This window comes from Stegostoma tigrinum, chromosome 17, assembly GCF_030684315.1.
Source record: "Stegostoma tigrinum isolate sSteTig4 chromosome 17, sSteTig4.hap1, whole genome shotgun sequence".
Taxonomy (NCBI): domain Eukaryota; kingdom Metazoa; phylum Chordata; class Chondrichthyes; order Orectolobiformes; family Stegostomatidae; genus Stegostoma; species Stegostoma tigrinum.
This window is the reverse complement of record NC_081370.1, coordinates 25,247,036-25,261,884: the sequence shown is the minus strand read 5'-3', so window position 1 is coordinate 25,261,884 and position 14,849 is coordinate 25,247,036. Positions and strand designations below refer to the sequence as shown.

The 14,849-nt window shown below is 46.8% G+C and overlaps 1 protein-coding gene across 7 annotated transcripts in view; it reads left to right on the top strand.

Moving 5' to 3' along the window:
- Window positions 1-1,787: 1,787 nt before the first annotated feature.
- ppp6r3 (protein phosphatase 6, regulatory subunit 3) overlaps window positions 1,788-14,849 on the top strand; it is a 141,618-nt gene continuing 128,556 nt past the window's right edge. For all 7 annotated transcript variants that reach the window (XM_048545512.2, XM_048545517.2, XM_048545515.2 and 4 more), the window contains exon 1: window positions 1,788-1,984. The gene's annotated coding sequence lies outside the window, so the exon portion shown is untranslated. The remainder of the gene's footprint in view (window positions 1,985-14,849) is intronic.

Below are 14,849 nucleotides of genomic sequence, written 5' to 3'. Positions count from 1 at the left end.
AGGAAAGGTCATTGGTGAAGGAGTTGAAGATGGTTTAGCCCAGGACACTACCCAAAAGGTAGTCCCACAGCAATGCTTTCAGCCTGAAATGTTGAACCCTAAAAACCATGTCCATCTTCCTCAGTACTAAATATACATTCAACTGTGAACATTTGCCCCAATTTTCACATTCTTCAATTTTGCTAGAGTTCTTTGATGCCACACCTGGGTCAAATAAGGCCTTTACCTAGGGAATTCATTGTTAGCTCCCTTCTGGAATTCTTTTTGGGTCCATTTTTGGACCAAGGCTGTAATGATGCCAAAGCCAAGTTGTTCTGGAGGAAAGCAAATTCAGCAATAATCATCATGTTATTATTGAATAAATGCTGCATAGTAGCATTTATGGCAATGTTATGACTCCAATTGATGATAATACTGAACAGGTCAGATCTCAGTGAAGCCTGGCTTTTTACAGTTCAGAAGTTTACTAATCTGCAGCTGGTGATTGGTTACAAACATAAAGAAAGTTTACTCCATATAAGACAAGAGGTACACAGAACATTTCAGAAGGAACAAAAGTAGAAATGGTTGGAAAAACTCGGTGGGTCTGGTAGCATTTGTGGAAAAAGAGAGAGAGAGAGAGAGTTAATGAGAGCTCTGAGGGTCACCAGACCTGAAGCATTAATTCTGATTTCTCTCCATAGATGTTGCCAGACCTGCAGTTTTTCCAGCCACTTCTGTTTTTATCGTGAAGTGATTTCACCAGTTTCTACTGAACCTAAGGAGCTCGGAAAAATGATATTTGTGTCGTCTGGGGGTGGGAAAGACATTAGAGAAGTAATCAAGTAGTAAAAAAGTGCTTGAAAGAGTCCACAGCACATGAAAATGGGAATGCCGATGGTAGCGGAGATAGATGTTAATTTACGAAAATAGGTCAACCTTGCTGAGAGTGAACCCAAGCTAACAAGACAAAAACAGATAACGCTGGTGAAACTCAGCAGGTCTGGCAGCATCTGTGGGAGTTAAAATTGAGCCCAGTGACTCTTCATCAGAACGGACATGCTAAAGGTACTGGAGAGAAGAGTTGTAACAAAATTGGTTTCGTATATAATTTGATGTTTTAAGATAAATTAACTAGCATAGCAGGTAAGATTCTCAGACTGCAAAAGGACGCTTTACAAGAACGAACGTTTACAGGAAAAAAAATAACATTTAGAGCAGGATTCGCAAAATTCACGGCACTCTGACTATTTTCTCCACATTTGACGAATTAGATGCGTCATCTCTCTCTCTTCCTGAACATTACTTCTCCCCTTCCCCCAGCCTTTGATCTCACCAGAATTAATTCACAACATCCAGTTAAACCAAAATAACCTGCAGATGGCGGAAATGAAAACACAAACAAATATAGCTGCAAGCCTAAAAGGGGTCAGTGGGCCCAAAACGTTAGACCTGTTTTTCCTCTCTCCACCCATACTACCAAACCTGCTTAGTTTCTCCAGCAATTTCTGTTTTTTGTTTCACAACATCCAGCTTTCCCCACTGACCACTCCTCCTCCTCTCAGACCTTGGCAGTTTCACCGCCATTAGGGCGAGGGGGTGGGAACATCACCCGTTGGGATTGGACATTCCTATCACGGTCCCCCTTCCCGGGACGCGCCCCCCTTGATTGGTCTGTCACTGTGTGAAGGCGTGGCTTGGTCGGAAGTTTGTTTGATGCGGGAGGGGCGGGGTTGTTGGATGATTGACGGACGCAGCGCAGAGGGTGTTGGGATTGTCAAAACCGCATCCGTCGGTTCTAAGATTTGACCTGTACAGGCGGAGGCGCCATCTTGGAAAGTAGGGCTTGTTGCTGTTATTTCCCGCCGAGATCTACATATACAGAACGTATTTTTAAACCAAAGTGAATAGTTTCTATCACCGCTTTTTTTTTTAAAAACTTTGTTCACAACAGTACTTTCTTTTCGTTTTAATAACTACGCATATAGATACATGAAACTGTTGGGTACGTATTGCTATAATTTTTTTCTATATATTGTTTCAGAGATAAGGAAGAAGGGAGTTTGTGTTGTGGCCCGGCCCTGTTACCTTGCGTCTTAACCTCCTGTAACTGGCAAAGTAGAGGGGGTTGTTGCTATCTCATCAGTGTTCCCCACCCCTCCCGCTCTTCCATTGGGGAAACGTAATAGGCGAGCTCTCTTATAAATCGTGTTAATTGATTTTTCTTAAAGTACCTATTCGAACTGCTTTTTAATACATTTCTCGGAAAATGACATTGATTCGTTTGAGTCATTTTTAGAGGGAATGTTGAGATTTGTCAAGATATGCCTTGTGACAGTCGCACTGGCTTAACACTATATAAAATTTACATCTGAATAATTAATTTAAGAGCTATCTTTAATTGTGTAGCCGTGTATTTTTTTTTACTTTTCAAGTTATACCCCATTGAAATGGAAGATTTTTTTTGTTTTCTGGAATAACTAGTCTTGCACTTAGGAAACCTTTCACCTTTCAAATGTGCGTGCTGATGTGAACTGCAGTTTGTAGGATATTCGGTTATAAAGCCTGGAATGGAAACAGCATGGAAACAGACCTTTTGGTCTAATTTGTCAGACATCCCAATCAACCTTAGCCCATTTGCCGGCATTTTGCCTATATCCCTCTAAACCCTTTCTATTCATGTATCCATTCAGATGCCTATTAAATGTTGTAATTTTACTAGCCTCCACAATTTCGTCTGGCAGCTCATTCCTTATACGCACCATCTTCTGCGTGAAAAAGTTACCTCACAGGTCCTTTTTAAATCTTTCCCCTCTCACCTTAAATCTATGCCCTCTAGTTTGGAACTTTATTCATCCTACGAAAAGAGTAGGGCTATTTGCCCTGCCCATGCCCCTCATGATTTTATAAACCTCTATAAGGTCACCCCTCAGCATCTGACGCTCTAGAGGAAAAAGAAAGCCCTCCAGCAACATCTTTGTAAATTTTCTTCTGCACTCTCTCAGCATTAACAACATGTTTCCTATAGAAGGGCACCAAGAATTGTAATTGTACAAGTGGCTTCACCAACGATCTGTACAACAGCAACATGACATCTCAACTCTTATACCCAGTGTTCTGACCAATGAAGGCAAGCGTGCCAAATGTCATCTTCACTGTCCTGTCTATTTTCAAGGAACCTTGCACCTGCACCACTAGATAGATCTCTTTGTTCGGAGACACAGCCCAGGACACTACCATTTCATGATTTAAGTCCTGCCCTGATTTGCCTTACCCAAACGCAACACCTCACGTTTATCTAAATTAAACTCCGTCTGCTATTTCTTGGCCCATTTATGAGTTGATTTAGATTTGCTTTGTTGTGTTGCTTTGTTAAAACTTGCAGTTTAGAATTTTGAATGAAGAGAGGTTACTGGACTCAAAACTCTCCTTTCTCTGCAGATGCTGCCAGACATGCTGAGTTTCTATTAGCACTTTTTGTTTGTGCTTGTTGTGCATGTTCAATAGAGAGCATTATGCAATTTTATCTCTTAAAACTAAGCCTTCTGTACTTAATTGGTAACTTATTCAAAACTAAACATAGATTAGGAATATATAATTAAATTGACATTATCTCATTGGCAAAAATAAAATCTGAGACCCATCGTAATTTTGTGGTAGAACATCTTAGAGACATTCATTGGCTGTGATGCAAGTTTCCGATTGTAGTGAAAATGTTCTGGGGAAATGAATTAATAATGAAGTAAATGCTTAAATTCAATAGATTTAATATGAGACACTCTCGATTTAAACTATGTTTTGTGCCATATTTATGTTTATAAAATTCAGTATCAAATTCCAGTGAAGATTAGCCAGCGCCAGAGCAGTTCTGATTGCCTACAGAGACCCAGCCATAATGATGTGGTCTCTTTATGTCACATGTTAGGTCTGGTGTGAATCATAACATGGTTACCGTATCTAAGGAGGCCATTTGTCCTGTCAAGTCTGTGCCAGTTTCGTTTTAGCTAGTCCCACATCTTGACCTTTCCAGTGTAACATTATTTTTCTTTCCTCTCTAGGTGCTTATCCAGTTCCTTTTTTGAAAACTAATATTGAATCTGTCTCCTCCACCCTTTCACATTGCGCATTTCAAGTCAATTTTCAAAAAATAAGGTTTTTCCTCATTAATGTAGTCCTGGTTCAGAACCCATTCTTTTGGATTGTGTTTTCATTGGTTTATTGAGTTTGACTTTTCTACACCCCTGATTCATTCCTTTTGCCATAAGTCATATGTCAGATTTGTTAAGGGTTAAAATTCACATGTTAAACTTTTAATCTGTGAGCAGAATGTAGGAATTATGTGATGTGTTCTTTTGAAGACTGAGTGCTCACAATAATCTGACAAGGCATAAAAAAACTAGAATATATCTTATTAGCATTATTGGAAGAGGTATTGCAAGGGGATCTGACTTGAGCAAACTTTATAATTGTGTTGCTATGAAAGCCTCCAATGACAGTTGAAGCATTGGATCTTCATCACAGCTAACCTTGAAGATCTCTTGCAACTTTTTGCCTCAGCTTTTTTAAAGCATTATGTTAGAGCAGATTTCTACAAAATTTGACAAGAGTAACCTGTGAACTTGTCGTTTTAATTTTAGCTATGAATTCAATTGCTCACCCCCGTGGTTTATTTGCAGCAGTGAAATGCAATTTGTTTTCTTAGAGTATTCTGCACTTAATTGTTCCTAGAACAACACTTAAAACCCATAAAATCGGGTTACAATGTTTAATTGTTCACCCACAACTATTTCATGTGAAAAGTTGGTTTTCATTTGGTATAGCATTCTGATTCTTCTGTCCTGACCAGTTGTAGTAAACAAAGCTTCTGTCTCCAAACGCTGAATTGGATGAAAGCAAACTCACTGACCTTTGGACTTGCAACTTTATTGTGGAAAATCGCGACACGTCATAACTCAGTTCTGACAGAGCTTCTAGACAAACTAAAAAATAGATGCTTTTTAAACAAAGTAAAATACTTCAGCTGTTGGAAGTCTGAAATAAAACAGAAAATGTTGGAGAAACTCAGACACGGTAGACTCAGGAGAGATAAACAGAGTTAACATTTGAGTTCAAAGATACTCACGTGGAACCAGATCTGAAGAAGAGTCTTTGGTCTTGAAGCATTTAACTCTGTTTCTGTCTCCACAGATGTTGCTAGGTTTCACCAACATTTTCAGTTTTTATTTCAGATTTTTCAAAATGTCTTGCTGAATTTCTATATTTGAATGTAATAAGAGAGACTTTTCAGGCGTGTAACTTATTGTTTACAGCGTTGTTTATAATCTTGTACAATATCTTGCTACTCATACACATCATGAATGCTATATTCAACAAATTATTTTAGGACCATTTGAATTCTAATGTGAGAAAACACAATGAAAATTCGTTGTTTGGATTTCCAAACCTTTGAATTAGTTTGTTTTTTATATAATTTAATATTTAATTGAAATAGCTTTCTAGCTACTGAAGTTCAATAACAGTACAAATGGAATTCAATCTTGATAAATGTGAGCCTGAAATGGACCCTGGTCTACATGTTTATTGGCCCCTTATGGTAGAGGGACCAGTAGATAAAAGCACTTAAGGCAGTATATGAGGGAACTTGGCTTTGTATGCTAGAACTGTACTAAACTTTGATTAAGGCATAGTATTTTGAGTATTTTGTGCAGTTCTGGAATTCCCAATGTTGGAGGGATGTGATTGTACTGGAGGTGGTAGAGAGGAGATTTATGAAAATGTAGTCTGGCCTGGAGAGTTTGTAAGGATTTGGATGTGAGTTTGCTCGCTGAGCTGAAAGGTTTGTTTTCAGACGTTTCGTCACTTTTTATTTGAAAAAATATACGTTATTCATAAGATGTACAAAAAATAAAACATATTTATACACCTACCCAGTCATGCAAGCTGCTCCGGGTTACCCAGGGGGTACCTGCACCAACTAAAGGAAAAAAACAAACAAAGAAGAAAAAAAAAGCAAAGAAAATACCCCGGCAGTCATCACCCCGCACAGTCCCAGTTGGCCTCCTGACCAGTTGGGGAAGGCGCCAGCTGGGCCCAGTTACCAGATAGGGCCCTTTTTTCTATTCTGGACGAGTGGTTTCATACCGTGGTCTTTCCCCACCGCGCCTTGGTGGCAGCTGCCCCAAGCTTTAGCGCGTCCCTCAGCACGTAGTCCTGGACCTTGGAGTGCGCCAGTCTGGAACATTCGGTCGGGGTCAGTTCTTTCAGCTGGCAGACCAGCAAGTTGCGGGCAGACCAAAGAGCGTCTTTCACCGCATTGATGGTCCTCCAGGCGCAGTTGATGTTGGTCTCGGTGTGCGTCCCGGGAAACAGCCCATAGAGCACGCAGTCCCGCGTCATGGAGCTGCTCGGGACGAACCTCGACAAATACCACTGCATCCCCCTCCAGACCTCCTGCGCATAGGCGCACTCCAGAAGGAGGTGATCAACAGTCTCGTTCCCCCCCGCAGCCACCTCGAGGGCAGTGTGCGGTGGCGCAGAGATTCCGGGCATGCATAAAGGATCTCACTGGCAGAGCCCCTCTCACGGCCAGCCAGGCAATGTCCTTGCGCTTGTTTGAAAGTTCTGGCGATGAGGCATTCTGCCAAACAACTTTGGCAGTAGGCGTGGGAAACCACATGACGGGATCCACCCTCTCCTTTTCCCGAAGAGTCTCGAGGATACTACGTGCTGACCACTGCCTGACGGCCTTGTGGTCAAAGGTGTTTCCCTTCAAAAATTTCTCCACGAAGGACAGGTGGTACGGGACAGTCCAACTACTCGGAGCGTTCCGCGGCAACGAGGCCAGGCCCATCCTTCGCAACACCGGGGACAGGTAGAACCTCAGTAAGTAGTGACATTTGGTGTTTGCGTACTGAGGATCTATGCACAGCTTGATGCAGCCGCACACAAACGTAACCGTCAGGGCGAGAGTGGCGTTGGGTATGCCCTTTCCCCCATTTTCCAGGTCTTCGTACATGGTGACCCTGCGGACCCGGTCCATCCTCAACCCCCCAAATGAAGTGGAAGATGGCCTGGGTGACCGCAGCGGCGCAGGTCCAGGGAATAGGCCAGGCCTGCGCCACATATAACAGTACCGAAAGCCCCTCGCACCTGACAACCAGGTTCTTACCTGCGATGGAGGGGGACCGGAGCGTCCACCTGCTTTAGTTTGGTGATACGCTCCTCCCAAGTCTTAGTGCATGCCCCAGCTCCACTGAACCAAACACCCAGCACCTTCAGGTAGTCTGTCCTGACGGTGAAGGGGATGAAGGAGCGGTTGTCCCAGTTCCCGAAGAACATGACCTCACTCTGACCCCTGTTGACTTTGGCACCCGAGGCCAGTTCAAACTGGCCGCAGATGTCCAACAGCCTACTCACCGACCGACAATCGGTGCAGAAGACGGCGACATCGTCCATGTACACGGAGGTCTTGACCTGAAGGCCTCCGCTGCCTGGGATAGTCATGCCCTTCAGGCTCACGTCCTTCCTGATGGATGCGGCGAAGGGCTCCACACAGCACACGAACAACGCAGGAGAGAGCGGGCAGCTCTGCCCTGCCTGACTCCAGATCTGACGGGAAAACTGTCCGTTTCCCACCCGTTGATCGAGACTGTGCTAACGATGTTTGTGTAGAGCAGCCGGATCCAATTGCGGATGCCCTCCCCGAACCCCAATTTGGAGAGGACGTCCCTCATGTAAGCATGAGAGACCCTGTCGAAGGCCGTCTCCTGGTCCAGGCTGATGAGGCAGGTGTCCACCCGCCTGTCCTGCACGTAGGCAATCGTATCCCTGATGAGCGCGAGGCTTTCAGCGATCTTCCTGCCTGGCACAGCACAGGTTTGGTCAGGGTGAATCACCGACTCCAGGACAGACCTGACCCGGTTGGCTATGACCTTGGCCAGGATTTTGTAGTCCACGTTCAGTGGTGAAATGGGACGCCAATTCTTAATTTCTTCCCTCTCCCCGTTCCTCTTGTAAATGAGGGCGATGATGCCCTTCCTCATGGACTTGCACATTTCCCCTGCCCGAAACACACTATCGTACACCTCCAGCAGGTCCTGGCCGACCAGATCCCACAGAGCAAACAGCTCGACTGGTAAGCCGTCGCTCCCAGGAGTCTTATTCCTCTCCAAGGACCTGAGGGCTCTGGTCAGCTCGTCCAGGGATATCGGCCAGTCCAGCCACTCCCTCGTGCCGTCATCTAAGACCTCCGCGATAGACGACAGGAACGACTCAGAGGCCGTGCTGTCCGTGGGCTTCGTGTCGTACAGTCCGGCATAGACGGATCTGCTGATCCTCAAAATGTCGAGCCGAGACAACGTCACCGAGCCGTCGTCCTCCTTCAGCCGGCTAAGCACATAGCTCTCTTTGTGCACCTTCTGAAAGAAGAAACGCGAGCACGTCTCGTCCTGCCCCACGGAGCGGACCCTGGACTGGAAGATTATCCTGGAGGCCTCCGCGGCGAAGAGCGAGGCTTGCTGGCCCCTCACCTCGCGGAGGTCCTCTGTGACATCGACCCCCGTCACCTGCAGAAGGAGCAGGTTCTGCAGCCTTTTCTGGAGTCGCAACAGCTTTCCCCGCCTCTCTCTCGCCTTCCGAACACCCTTGAGGACAAAGAACCTCTTGATGTTCTCCCCCCAGTTGCCTGGAGACTCAGAGGGGTTTTACGGTTCTCCAACCGGTGTACTCCCTCTTAAGCTCTTCGACGTTCTCTGGGGTCAACAGAGTCGTGTTGAGCTTCCACGTCCCCTTGCCGGCCGGCTGGTCGTCCTGTAAGTGACAGTCTGCCAGCAGGAGGCAGTGGTCAGAGAAGAACACCGGCTCGACGCCGGTGGACCTGACCGAGAACGCCCGTGACACAAACAGGAAGTCTATCCTTGAGCGAATAGACCCGTCTGGCCGGGACCAGGTGTACCTCCGCTGTACTCGGTCTGCATGGGCGCTGAAGACATCGAGCAGCTTGGCGTCCTTCACCGTGCCCATCAGGAATGTGGACGTGACGTCCAGTTGACTCCCCCCACCCGCTGTCCCCACGCCGGATCTTCCATCTGCATCGATGATGCAGTTGAAGTCTCCGCCTAGGATGACTGGCCTGGACGTAGCCAGCAGGGGTGGAAGCCGCTGCAGGATGGCCAACTGCTCACTCCGTACCGCTGGGGTGTACACGTTGATCAGCCTCAGGGGAGCGTTCCTGTAGGTGACGTCAGCCACTAGGAGGCGCCCCCCCCCCACCAACTCCTGAACTTGAGAGATGGTGAAGTTGCGCCCCCGCAGCAGAATAGCCAGGCCCGAGGAGCGACAGTCGTTACCCCCCGACCAGATCGAAGGCCCACAGGCCCAGGCGCCGGACCATTTCCTGTACCTGCTGAGGTGCGGTATCCCGCACTCCTGCAGAAACAGGAGGTCCGCCCTGACGGTGGTCAGGTAGGCCAACGTGGGGACACATCTTGCAGTTGACTTGACGCTGCGCACATTAATGCTCGCAACTCGTACCCCCATTGTGGGCAGTGACCGCAGTACCCTCCCCAAGTCCAAGGTCCAGCCCCTCTATCTGCCCCTTCATGTCCGTTGCTCGGGCTAACTGCTGGACGCTCTCCGGGCTCAGGAAACCATCCGTGCTGCCTTCCGGGTGGCATCCACCCGTCGGGGGTACGGAGGCAGGAGAGTCCGGCTCTTGGTCAGGCTGGGGACGCGCTGTTTCCTCCTTCCTGCCTGGAAGTTCCGGGGGACCCTCCACTGCCCCAGTGGAATGTGACTGGGTGTCGGAGGGAGCCTCAGGACACCTCCCGTCACCTGGAAGCGTGGTGCTGCTTTCCTTCTCCCTTGAGATCTTTAACTTCTGCTTCGGGCGGGCCCTCTCCAAATCTCGCTCGTCAGAGGAGCTCTTATAGCCCCCCCTGTAGCTGCCTCTTCCCGCCTGATGGTTGCGGTTCCTGGGCCTGCCGACCCACCTTCCTCCTCGCTTTCTGGACCGTCGTCTACTCCCGGGAGTCGCCTGTCGCCGCCTCCATTGACTCCGGGTTGTCGGGGGGGAGCGGAGACTGCAGGGGGGCTTTGCTGGCCTCGGGCCCATCCTGCAGGGCTGGGCCCTCCTGCACGTCCTGGCCCTCCTGCACATTAGTGGGGTCCTTGCAGGGCCCTGGTGCCTTCCTCTCCTCCGGGGGGACTGGCCCCGCATTGCCCCTGCCGGCGACCTGGGCGTAGGTGGTCCCCCGCTGCGGGCATGCCCTATAGAGGTGGCCTGCTTCCCCGCAAAGGTTGCAGCGTTTCTCTTGTGGGCAATCCTTTGCAAGGTGTCCCTCCTCCCCGCAGTTCCTGCAGATGGTGGCTTTGCAGTCGGCTGCCACGTGACCTGACCTACCACAGGCATGGCAGACTTTAGGTTGCCCTGCATAGGTCAGGTAGCCCTTGCTCCCGCCGATCGCGAAGCTGGACGGTGGGTGTACGACATTCCCGCCCGCGCCCATCCTCAGCGTCACCTTGACCTGCCTCTTACTGGCCCAGATGCCAAAGGGGTCCATGATGTTGGTTAGGTCCCCTTCCACCTTCACGTACCTTCCAAGGAAGGTCAGGACATCAACTGCTGCCACATGCGGGTTGTACATGTGTACAGTCACCATACGGCTCCTCTGCGCTGGCATCACAAACAGCAGGACAGCGGTCAATACAGAGAGGGGGCCCTCACCTCCTTTCTCCTTGAAAACCTCCAGAAAGCGCTCGCAAAGCTTGGCACTCCTGAAGGTCACATCGTAAAAACCTCCGCCGGGGAAATCCTGCAGGCAGTAAGTGTCCGCAGCAGCGAACCCACAGCAGTCCAATAGGACCCTCTTCACGAAGAAGGTGCGGTCCACAGGTGCACCTTCATCCACCTTCTTTACGGAAACACGGATGGTGTTCCGGACCCCCTGACCTGGGGCACGAGCACTTGCCGCAGCCATCGTTGCAGGTTAGCTGCTCCCCTGAACCAGTGTTAGGCCGAAGCCAGCATTAAGATCCACTGGTTGCAAGGGTGCACAGCCAACCAAATGTCTTCCTTTCACCTCCAACACAGCGTTCCCCTCCTCTCGGTCCACAAGAGAGTGGGTCTTTATTTTGTTCCAGATGTAAGCTGGTTCACTGAGCTGGAAGGTTCGTTCCCAGATAATCAGTCACCATTCTAGGTATCATCAGTGAGCCTCCGACAAAGAGCTGGTGTTATGGCCCGCTTTCTATTTATCTGTTTAGGTTTCCTTGGGTTGGTGATGTCATTCCCTGTTCTTTTTCTCAGAGGGTGGTAGATTGGCTCCAAATCAATGTGTTTGTTGATGGAGTTCCGGTTGAAATGCCATGCTTCTAGGAATTCTCGTGTATGTCTCTGTTTAGCTTGTCCTAGGATGGATGTGTTGTCCCAATCAAAGTGGTGTCCTTCCTCATCTGTACGTAAGGATACAAGTGAGAGTGGGTCATGTCGTTTTGTGGCTAGTTGATGTTCATGTATCCTGATGGGTAGATTTCTGCCTGTTTGTCCAATGTAGTGTTTGTCACAGTTCTTGCAAGGTATTTTGTAGATGACGTTCGTTTTGCTTATTGTCTGTATAGGGTCTTTTAAGTTCATTAGCTGCTGTTTTAGTGTGTTGGTGGGTTTGTGGGCTACCCTGATGCCAAGAGGTCCGAGTAGTCTGGCAGTTATTTCGGAAATGTCTTTGATGTAGGGGAGAGTGATTCTGGTTTCTGGGCCCGTTTTGTCTGTTTGTTTGGGTTTGTTGCTGAGAAATCGGCGGACTGTGTTCATTGGGTACACATTCTTTTTGAACAGGCTGTATAGGTGATTTTCTTCTGCTCTTCGTAGTTCCTCTGTGCTGCAGTGTGTGGTGGCTCGTTGGAATAATGTTCTAATGCAGCTTCGTTTGTGTACAGACACACCAACGATACACCCATGGGATCTCAGATATCGGGGTTCTTAGCAGAGGCAGTGATACAGAGACTCGAACAAACAGCTCTGCCAATCATCCAACCTAAACTTTGGGTCCGCTATGTGGATGACACCTTTGTCATCACTAAACAAAACAAATTAGAGGATACCTTCAAGACCATCAATAATACCCTTACTGGCATAACATTCACAAAAGAGGAAGAAAACAACAACAAACTGCCATTCCTAGATGTCACAGTGGAGCGAACAGTCAATAGGGAACTTCAAACCAGCGTCTACAGGAAAACAACACATATGGACCAAATACTGAACTACAGGAGCAACCATCCCAACACCCACAAACGAAGCTGCATTAGAACATTATTCCAACGAGCCACCACACACTGCAGCACAGAGGAACTACGAAGAGCAGAAGAAAATCACCCATACAGCGTATTCAAAAAGAATGGGTACCCAATGAACACAGTCCGCCGATTTCTCAGCAACAAAACCAAACAACAGGCAAAACGGGCCCAGAAACCATAACCACTCTCCCCTACATCAAAGACATTTCCGAAATGACTGCTAGACTACTCGGACCTCTTGGCATCAGGGTAGCCCACAAACCCACCAACACACTAAAACAGCAGCTAATGAACTTAAAAGACCCTATACAGACAACAAGCAAAACGAACGTCATGTACAAAATACCTTGCAAAAACTGTGACAAACACTACATTGGACAAACAGGCAGAAAGCTACCCATCAGGATACATGAACATCAACTAGCCACAAAACGACAAGACCCACTATCACTCGTATCCTTACATACAGATGAGGAAGGACACCACTTTGATTGGGACAACACATCCATCATAGGACAAGCCAAACAGAGACACACACGAGAATTCCTAGAAGCATGGCATTCCAACAGGAACTCCATCAACAAACACATTGGCTCCAAATCAATCTACCACCCTCTGAGAAAAAGAACAGGGAATGACATCACCAATGCAGGAAATGACATCACCAACCCAAGGAAACCTAAACAGATAAATAGAAAGCGGGCCATTACACCAGCGCTTTGTCGGAGGCTCACTGATGATACCTGGAATGGTGACGAAACGTCTGAAAACGAACCTTGCAGCTCAGCGAGCAAACACATCCAGAACTTCAAGCTGAGCTACAAATCTTCTCAAAGCTCGCTAGTTTGTAAGGATGACAGATTGGATAGATTGGGATTGTTTTCCTTGGAACAGAGGAAGCTGAGTGCAGACATGATTGAGATGTATAAATTTATGATGGGAACTTTTCTTGTTGGTGGAGGAATCAACGACTCGGCCATAGATTTAAGGCAAGAGGTTTATAGGGATGTGGGGGTGGGGGAAATCAGTGTAGTGAGAAACTGAAACTCTGTACAATGTCAAGTGCTAGAAAATAGGATTACAATCTTTTAGGTGCTTGCTCTGACCCAGCACAGACTTGATTGGCCAAGGGGCTTTTTTGAGCTATAGACCTTTATGACTCTATATACTGGTCACTGTCATGAATATGCCATTCTATTTATGCTTGCCTGAATTGCACCTTCTTCCTGAATTGTTATAATATTCAAATCAAAGCTAATGATCCTTACCATTCAGAAACATTGGTTGATAAAACATGAATCCAAAAGTGTTGACTTTACATCAATGTGGAGGGCGAAGTTGAAAGGGGAGGAGAGTATTTGAGGTTGGTTTATTTTATTTCTGTTTCTTTTCCCTTCCTCAAAACCTTTAATTCCATGCTAAGATGGTTAGAAACATAAGGAACGTAGGACGTAGGAGCATAAGGAGACCTTTCAACCCGTCGAGCCTGACTGATAGAACACTTTCATGCATTTTACTCATACTATTATTATAACCCTTTACGCCATTGATAAACAAAAATTTATCAACTTCTGTTATATGTACTCCAAGCCTGAGTTTCCATAGCCCGCTAGGGTAGAGAATTCCAAATATTTACCACCCTGTGATTAAAAACATATCACCTCATCCAGATCCTAAATGGCATCACCCTTGTTATTAAAGAGTATCACCTGTTGTAAACTTCCAGGCGAAGGGTAACATCTTATCTGCGTTAACTTTGTCTATCTCAACGTATTTTTATGAGATCACCTCTCATTCTTCAAAACTCTAGAGACTTGCAGGCTCAGTTTAGTCCCATCATTGTCATATGAGATTGGACAGTGTGTTATGATTGAATATGAATATTAATGCTAAGCACAGTAAAAATATTCTAATCAGTCTGACCCATGATATTATTACAAACCCCTGGAGCAGGTAGGATTTGAACCTGGAAGTCCTGACTGAGTAGTAAGAGCAGTACCACTGCGCCACAAGAGCCTTGGCTATTTAACGTGTTCTGATATATGTTGCTCCTTTGGAGCAAGTGAGATTTGAACCTGGAGCCTTTTGGCCTAGCGATAAAGGCAATACCACTGTGCTGCAAGGATCCATCAAGGATTGTAGGTATTTTCTAATCAGCCTGTTCAGAGATTTTATTATGTGGAGGAATCAACGACTTGGCCGTAGATTTAAGGCAAGAGGTTTGTAGGGGATGTGGGGACATTGCCACGTGCTACAGTAGCCTTGCACTGAGGATTTTAAGATTTGTTTCTGATCAAACTGTTGGGAGGTGTTATTACCACTGTGTCACAAGGATTTTACGACTGTTTCATTTGATCAGGCTCAGCTGTGACACACAATAGGTCCACCCTGAACACCCGTATATATGTTTATATGACAGCCTTGCTCCAAATGTCAGTGCCAGTTGCAGACTCCTGACCAGCTACCCAACTTGGATCAGCTCACTCAGACTAGGCTATTGATTGAATATTTGATATTCCCAATCTTGACTGGAGATTAATTAACGAATAAACCTGATAAGCAATCAGGGACCTAAG